Source organism: Morus notabilis, unplaced genomic scaffold (assembly GCF_000414095.1).
Source record: "Morus notabilis unplaced genomic scaffold, ASM41409v2 Scaffold1289, whole genome shotgun sequence".
In the NCBI taxonomy this organism is placed as follows: Eukaryota; Viridiplantae; Streptophyta; class Magnoliopsida; order Rosales; family Moraceae; genus Morus; species Morus notabilis.
The window spans coordinates 158879-168800 of NW_010356868.1; positions in this window are offsets into that span (position 1 = coordinate 158879).

The window sequence follows — 9922 nt, forward strand, 5'->3', positions numbered from 1 at the left end:
AGTTAAATGTTAAATCCTTGACTGCTTTGGATATCACATTAAATTCTTATTCGCGTAATATCTTGAACTGTTTACAGTCTTGAAATTAATTCTAGACTGAACAAATTCTAAATTTAACTATCCTGCGTTAATTTTCAGAAATGACGTTGTTTCTGACGGTGTCAACTCCCGAGTTCACATTATACCCTTCTACTATGGGTATTTATCTTCTGACTTTAACCTAGCTGTCTGGCAATTAAGGATTTTCTCTTCTTTTAAAATGTTAGTGCATTTTTTTTATACGCTGCTAACATCATGCTGTGTTTGGAGATTCTTGAAATTAAGATTCTCAAACTATACTTGTACTGAAAATTATTCCGCCTTAAAGTACGACGAGAATTTATCGATCGAATTTACTTGATCGAAAACATGAACTTAACATGAAATCTGCTACAGAATTTAGGAATACATATATTAATTCCATAAATCCTTCAGTCACGTAATATTTGTCTAAGAAAATCCTTGGCTTAAATACATAAATTGTATTATTTAAGGTCTGGGATTTTCTCAGTCATTACAATCTACCCCCCTTAAGAATTTTCGTCCCGAAAATTAAAACAACTCAGGGTAGCTTTTCCTCATATTCTATTCGCGTTCTCAAGTAGCTTCCTCGATATTATGATTTCACTACAAGACTTTAACCTGAGGAATTTCTTTATTCCTTAAGGTTTTCTCCTCGCGAGTTAGGATCTGGACTGCGTGCACTTTGACAGGTTCCTGGTGCAATACATGCGATGGATCGGTCGCATATTTCTTCAATCTCAACACGTGGAAGACGTTGTGTACCGTAGCTAATTCTAGCAGCAAGCTAGTCTGTACACGACCTTACAGATCCTCTCTAGGATCTCATTACTCCTTTCATCTGTGCCACCTTCAGGAGAACTTAGTCTCCTTCCTAAAACTCTATAAATCTGCGGCGTTTATCCACATAGCTCTTCTGGCGACTATGAGCTGTATCGAACTTCTTCATGATAAATCTCATATTCTCTGTGGTTCTACTGATAAAGTATATCATTTCTAAATGCTTCTCCCCAGGTTTATACTAATGAATTGGGGACCTGCATTTTCTTCTGTATAGAGCTTCGTAAGGTGTCATTCCTATTGACGTGTGATAGCTGTTGTTATAGGAAAACTATATCAAAGGTAACTTCCTATCCCAGTTCCCTTTAAAATCCATGACACATGCTCTTAGCATATCTTCTAGGGTCTGAATGGTCTTATCAGGTTGGCCATCTGTCTGCGGTGGAAAGCTGTACTAAACTTTAACTTGACCCTATTGCTTTTGTATACTCGTGAAATGGTTGTCTCTTAATAGAATAACTGAGTTTGATCAGTAAAAATATGTGGATCTTGTCAATCAGTTTCTGATTATCTAAATCGCAACGTTACTATCGGATTTTCTAGGCAACCTTACCACGAAATCCATCGTGCTTGATCTCGGAACTATTTTTAACTTAACATAAACTTAGACTGTACATTTCTATCCTTGATTCGGCTGAGACTCCAGTATCAGATCTATCTGATCTTGGTCCTGGGTTATCATAATATCCTTTTGATACAACTGTCGTGAAACTCTCTAATTCTGAGTGTCATGTACTACTTTCATATATTTTAGGATTAAAATGTTCATCCTTGTGGTTTCTGGGGCTACTACGTAGTACAAACTGTAATACTACATATTGAATCATGGGATTATTCTATAATTCTTTAATTCTACACTCATAATAATGCTTAGACCTTAAAATATTATTGGTTATTACTAATCGAATGCTTACTTATTGGTTCGTCAATTTGTCCGAACCGTTAAGAATGTGGTGACTTAGCTGAAGTCATACAGGTTACTTGAAACTTTGCACTCTCATAGTGACTATTCTCAGTCACTATCTGACATGGTGTACCGTTAAGTCACTTTTTTCATGTCTGACGGTACTCTTAAACATACTTAGATATACTTATTATGCTTTTCATAGTATATCTTGTCATACTGAGACTTTACACGTCATTCTAATATGAGCATGTGTACTTAAAGGTTTTAAACCTATAGAATGCATGGTTTATTTATGGAAAAAGCCATGAATAAGTATACTTATTTATCTACTAATTCTCCCCGACATTACAATTCACTAAACTTATAAAAATTTTATCTTTAAAATTAGAATGAAGTCGAGGTTTGTAATGTTTTTCATTCTTTCCCGAGGATCTTACTGAGATTATTGACTTTACTTTCTATGGGGTCTCTTTCCTACTAATCCATGATCTCAACTTGCTCTCTACTCTTAACTCCTGCATTTCTTTGTCTGGATCGTGATTTGATATGGGGGATGGCTCAAGAATCTGTCATCTTAACATTTTCTTAATGGATTCCCATTATCCAACTCGTTATCATTAGCAATAGTAGTAACTATAGCTTATTTATACATACTTATTCTAATACTTTGGGGAATCTATCTTTTCTCAAGTTAACTTATTCTATTTTTCTTCTGGGTACTCGGCCCTTCTCTTGGAGTATGAGTGGAGAAAGATCAGTCTTACTGTCCATACTTATAGGAGCCCTCTACTTTGTTATAATAGTTTTCCCTATTAATTATGCACTATCCTCACTTCTACTTTGTTAGTCATAATCATTAAGTAGTTTCTTATCAAAACTGAGGTGCCTCAATTTAACTATTCTCCACATATATATATATATGTATATATATTTATACTTAAGTTGTGTATATAGATATATATATTTATACTTAAGTTGGAGCTTCACCTATCATCTGATCGATAGTTCACATGACGCACTAACTCAAAGGTACCTCGAATCCCTTCTTACGTGCAAAAACTGTATTGTAATACTTTCTTATTCTAACTTATTGTAGAATCCATGGCCGAACATCGTATCATATCACGATTGTTTGGACATTTTCCCTGTCTGAACCTTATTTCATAAAGTAACGAGACCCTTCTGAGTCTAAATTTCATACAACTAGTGTAACACATACTTCTACAAGATAAAGTTGTGTTGTTTCCTGAGTCTGTAAATGACTACTTGAGGTTTACATGCCTTATATTTGTCTTATAATCATCAGACTTAATAAGTGGTTTCCTCACATACTTAATTCCTTAAGTAATACATGTATCGACCTCATCTGACATAACTTATCTGCTTCCCGGAGCTCTAACTGTTTATGTTTCTTTCACAAAGCATTCATAATTCTCCTTCAATTCTTTAAAGGATAGTTATTGCTTACACAACTAGTTACATCATCTTTTCCCTTAGGGTTACTACTGTATCCTTTAACCATGTGACACTCACTCAATTGTTTTGTCTTAGGCCTTATGAGTCTTTCTAAGGGGTCTACCCTTTTCATTCTTATTTGGTGTCGAGTTCAAACTACTCTCAAGAGTATGAACTCATTTAAGGAGATACCATCTTCGTATTTTAGCATTCTTCTTCTAAATTACTTTTTATATAATCAAGCTCTTAAGCTAATTCCATCTCTGTTTACTTTTCTCAAAGAATAATTATCTTAAACTTATAACTCTGAAAAAATTCAAATAATTTCTCCTTAAAATAGGTACATTTTGAAGTATTAGCTTCTGTTGACATCCTTGTTCTTAGGTAAGATCATCCGTCTTTCGATCCCTATACCTCTCAGAGCATAGATCATAGTCTTAATGGTTATACACCCATCATTATTAACCTAATTCTCGACCTCTAAACTCAATAAGGTCATCCTCTTAGTGTAAAAATGATTACACTAAAAAAAAATTCTTTCATTTTTTTTTATATTCCTAAATTGATAATAAAGTTCCCCTATTTATTATCGGGCGCAGTATATATATAAAACAAAATTCTTAAACCATTGCTACGTTTGATACCCTAATATCTTACTTTCAACTTACTTATCATATTGACTAAGTTGTTAGTCCTTATTGTTCCTTTACTTATGCATGAGATTTTCTCCCTTTTTTTTTTTACTCTTTAAAAGGATTACATTTCATATCCTCCATTAAGAGTTTAATTTATAATTTTGTGACTTCATAATATCTAATAATGATTCACACTTCGATTATGAGGTTTCTTATCTTTCTTAAGCTATAATCCCGTTTATCAAGAGATTTCACCTACCCAAATAAATCTCATTGAGTAGATACGTAGATGAGCACATTTATTATTTTAATTGAAAATTACTATTCACGAGAATACTAAATCACCATAAGTTGGGTTCTTTGCATATCGATGACTGGGCAAAAACTGTGTCATAAGAAAAGTTTAGCCCTTTTATTAGAAATTTCATACTATTCTATTCTTCTTCTAATCACTTAATTCATATCTCACATCCCTGTTCGTGGTCACCCTAGTATCATGTCAACTTAGCACATCTAATCCATGATTTTCTAATGGGTAAGTTTATAGCAGTGTATTGTCATACCTTACTTGCCTACTGTATTGTGGGATGACTTATTTTCTGTCAATCGATACCTTCACCGTAAAGACAACTTTTACCTTTATTATCTTTACCTAATGCAATCTTAATTCTTTTAGGAGATTTTAAACAAATCCATAATTGTATCCTTCAATTCTAAATATGGTGAGAATATCTCCTCTTGAGGTTGTTGCAGAGGGATTGGTTTGGTTAAAAACTAACCTAGAACAACCTCCCTCAATATGTCCATGACCTTCGGTGTTCTTTTCTTATCACTTAAACTGCTACTTACATCTAAACTCATTGCATTAGTTCTTGTACCTATATCCAAATGAGATTCTCAACATCTCGAACATCTTTTGCATTTGTCTTAACTTATAGTCTTTGTGAGTTACTTATCAACACATTCATACCCATAGGTACTTTATATGAGATTGCTAACATTTCAAGGCTAGCAATGATTATGTATTATATCTTAAGTGGGTTGCTTAACACCTACCATAAGCTGGTATTGCTTAATGTTGAAGCTCTATTTCCTATATCGTATCTTGATATACATATATAGTCGTCGAACGTGGCCCACATCTAACTTGACGGGGTTACATCGTCCATCTACTTATTAACGTCGTCCTTATGCTACATATTCAGATCTTCTTCATGGATCCATGCTGAAAAGCTGCTGCTAGCAACGCAGTCATACGTGCTTCCTCAAAGGGAGTCTCGGTAGTTGTTTCTTTTCAAACTGTTGTACATGGCTCCGATACTTTGCTTGGCTTCAATACTTTGCTTGGCTTCATAGCCCAGCAATGATCATTAAGGGGTCACCTCAAATGATCACACTTCTCGAGATATCGTCTTGTCAGCCCAAAGGAATACAACATAGTAAAATGTTGGGGCAGTTAGACTTGAATGGTCCTTGCTAGGATGATCTTATTCATGCGAACATATTAACCTTTGGTTACTCGTTAAATAAGCGTTCGCGTCTATTAACTATTATAATCTAATTAGCATAAACATACATTAACTTACTTGGACTATGGCGAAGCAGACACGTGACGACGTGGAGTAGGATGGCAAGATACCGGCTCTGATACCAACTGTGACGACCCTCCTATGAGGCCGCCACTGTAACTTAAACTTTTTAACTTGTACTTACTGGGGTTTCTTAAAATATGCGGAACATTTTTTTTTTTTTTTATATAAGAAGGAATACTTTCATAATTTGTAACAATAATTTCAAATAAGTGAATCACTAAATTTCTTAAAGCTTTTCTTAATTTTAGTTAAGATAAAACCTTTTAGGAATATCCTTCAAATGGAATAGCATTTGAACTCTTGTTTTAAATACTCTTTAAAAGCTTTTCTAAAACTAGTCATTTCAATCGGCCATCTCATTTGACTTTAAAACGGATTTCGTGAGAAATCTTAAATTCAAGTACATCTTAAAGTCCTTCTAAAATTACTCATTTAAATCGTCATGTTTAAAATTCATTTATTTGTTGCATGTACTGTAACATTCTAAAACTTAAATACTCAAAACTAGGGTTGTTAGCTACAACCTTGGTTTTCTTAACATACATATGTACGTATACTTTTTAAACATACATACTTGAAACTTTTGAATCATATAGACATATACATGATTTTTCTTAAACTTACGGCGGAAAATAACTGCGTGAGCGGTATCCATTCCCATCTCCACCATTCGTCCACCGCTCGCCATTGCCCTTCAAGAATTGCTGATAGGTTTCTTACCTACAACATGAACATATCTGATTGAGCTTTCGCTCAGCAAGTAGGAACTATATCTCACAAAATAACTGTAAGTACACATGAATAAATATGCATGAGCTGATTATGCTTAATTATGATGTCTTATCATAATTTTATTATCTTATCTTATCTTATCTTCCTTACTGATGGGCCCGAGTGCTCGCGTACCACTTGCGCGCAATCATCGGAACGTGAGGGTTTGCAAGGTCCCCCACGACACCGTGATTATAACTTGAATGCCTCCCTTGAGTCGGAGGAAATTATTGTTATTTTCTTTTTCTCCCTTGTGGAGCTAATCGCTATTGGTTTGATACCAATAATGGCAGTCGTTTCAGTATGGTAAGGATACATATGTATCCGCAATTTAAAAATGAACTTAAGCGTGTACTGAAAAAAAGTGAAATACGGATTGATTTTATTTCCCGTACTATATTGCATATATGAAGACAAATAGATGCACACCTATATTGTTTTCTATTCCATTATGATACACGATACTAATTTAATGACATATCAATATCTAGAAATAATGCAAAAATCTTCTTAGTTTATTTTTAAATTTTAGATATAATTTTTTATCTTTTGTGAGTGCAGACAACTATCTTTTTGTTTACCTATTCGAATACAATTTTCAAATTGGAAATTATTCACAAAATTAAGATTATTCACAAAATTAAGATTATTGTATTGTGTATGCCAAATAAAAAAAAAAAAATGAATAACATTATTATTATTGATCAATAAAAAAATCTAGCAAAGCAATAAGGGCCGGTGGGGGGGAAGATTTCATTTTATGATAAAAAAGTCATTCATCTCGGTTATTTCACACGAAGAAAAAGAAAAAAACAGGGGGTCTGTTACATTTCAAATACTAAGCCTCACTAATAGGATACGAAAACTTTCTTCACATTTGGAATTGCACAGAAAAGACTATTTATCTCAGAGAGGCCTCCGTAAAATTTTGGGAAAACGCCAAAGGATGCTGTCTTATTTGTCAAAGAACAATAGAATACGTTATAAAGAATTAATTAATCAGTTAGATATTCGGGAATCAAAAATGCGTTAATTTGAATTTGAGGAAGCGTTTTGAATTATTGAATTATTTGATTTATTAGATCTTGATTTTTTTTTATTTTAATGAACTTATTTTCGCTTTTCAGTAATTCATGAAAGAATCAATCGAGGAAAAAGAAAAACCTATGAATATACCAGCTCCAAGAAAAGACCTCATGATAGTAAATATGGGTCCCCACCACCCATCAATGCATGGTGTTCTTCGACTCATCGTTACTCTCGATGGTGAAGATGTTATTGACTGTGAACCAATATTAGGCTATTTACACCGAGGAATGGAAAAAATTGCGGAAAACCGAACAATTATACAATATCTGCCTTATGTAACGCGTTGGGATTATTTAGCTACTATGTTCACAGAAGCAATAACCATAAATGGACCGGAGTTGTTGGGAAATATCCAAGTGCCTAAAAGAGCCAGCTATATCAGAGCAATTATGTTGGAGTTGAGCCGTATAGCTTCTCATCTCGGCCTCTAAAGGCCCCGTTTGGCTGAAAGCCGTAGCTGTTGTTTTTCTTGAAACTGTTTTAGTCAAAAACTGTGCCGTTTCGGGAATCTGTGTTTTAGTACCTCTTAGGGTCGGATTTTGAAAATCTTTTCTTCATCAAATTTCTTCATCTCGTCGAAATATAAAATTGTCACTTTTGTGAAAAATCGAGATTCAGCTTCTAAGGGTCCCGTTTGGCTGAACCAGTGGCTGCCAGTTTTTTTTTCGAAACTGTGTTGGACAGCTTGTCCGTTTTTGCCAAATGGCTTCAAACTTGGTTTTAGAGTTAAAATTAGGTTTTGTCATAGTAACCGAAAATGTTCAAAACATCCAGGGCTATAAGTTCAAGCTTTAAAACATTAAAAACTCTCGCTCTATGGTCCTCATTTTCGCGGTCAAAGTCACCGGAAAATTTTTCCTCTAATCCGAAAATAAGCAACTTAGATTAAGCATAAACATACCACATCAAACTAAGCTCAAAACTCACAAAACCAACATAAAACTCACACACTCTTATTACAATCTTATCTCTTCAAGAACCACAAATTTACATCCATAAATCCAAGCTTAAAGTTGGCTAGAAATTAATGGAGGGGAGTTTAAGAACTTACCCTTGAAGAATTCTCTCTTTCTCTTGAAAAACCCTTGAACTCCTCTAGGATTGTTAATGGCTTGAAACTATAAGAGTATAAGGAAATTTGAGAAGAATATTTCTCTATTTCAAACTTTCCCAAAACATGAAAAAGAGAGGATTTAGAGTTTCTTTACCCTTAGAGGAATGCTTGACTAGTCTCCTCCTAGAATCCCTTAATCTCCTTCTTCTTCTTCTATGGTGTGCTAGGGGCTCAAGTTTTGGAGAGTGGGAGAAAATATTTGAGAGGAAATGGAGAGTGTGTGGCCGGATTTTTGAGTGGGGAAAAAGCTAGGAGAAAAAAAATGAAGCTTATCCTATGTTGGTTCCTTTTATAGGCACTTGGAAATTATTTTTTTTAACACCAATTCCACTCCATCATTCAACCAAATTTTTGGTTCAAATCCCCCTTTCTTGGCCGGTTTTGGAAGGAGAAAAGAAGAAGCAACTTTGCCATTAATTCCCCTTCAACCACTAACATCACATCACCTTAACATAAAGTCCTCTAGCACACTCCACTAGCCAAAGGTTTGGCTCTATTTTTTCATGCATGGCCGGCCAAGTGGAGGAAGGGAGAGAAAAAAATCTCACCTACCCCATTGTACTCTTGTCCACTTTCTTAAGTTTCCCTTAGAAACTGATAAAAATTATACTGACTATAAGAGAGTAACTTAGCTGACAGGAATTCGTTTCCATTTCCGACGGTTCCTTTTTCTACTGTTTATTTACAGTTAAATGTTAAATCCTTGACTGCTTTGGATATCACATTAAATTCTTATTCGCGTAATATCTTGAACTGTTTACAGTCTTGAAATTAATTCTAGACTGAACAAATTCTAAATTTAACTATCCTGCGTTAATTTTCAGAAATGACGTTGTTTCTGACGGTGTCAACTCCCGAGTTTACATTATACCCTTCTACTATGGGTATTTATCTTCTGACTTTAACCTAGCTGTCTGGCAATTAAGGATTTTCTCCTTTTTAAAAATGTCAGTGCGTTTTTTTTTACGTTGCTAACATCATGCTGTGTTTGGAGATTCTTGAAATTAAGATTCTCAAACTATACTTGTACTGAAAATTATTCCGCCTTAAAGTACGGTAAGAATTTATCAATCGAATTTACTTGATCGAAAACATGAACTTAACATGAAATCTGCTACAGAATTTAGGAATACATATATTGATTCCATAAATCCTTCAGTCACATAATATTTTCTAGGAAAATCCTTAGCTTAAATAAATTAATTGTATTATTTAAAGTCTGGAATTTTCTTAGTCATTACAATGTAGCGACTTTCTCATCCAGAGGACCTAATTCCTTGATCCCGGAAGTTCTCAAGGCATAGCCACTAACTTTATATATCAATTAAGTTTATAATTAACTATATACACATATTTATTCTTAAAACATAATTTTTATGTTTAGCCGGACGTAGCCGCCCCGGGAGTGGATATCTTGGCTGCAGTACCAGGAGGGAAATATGAATTTATGTCAGGAACT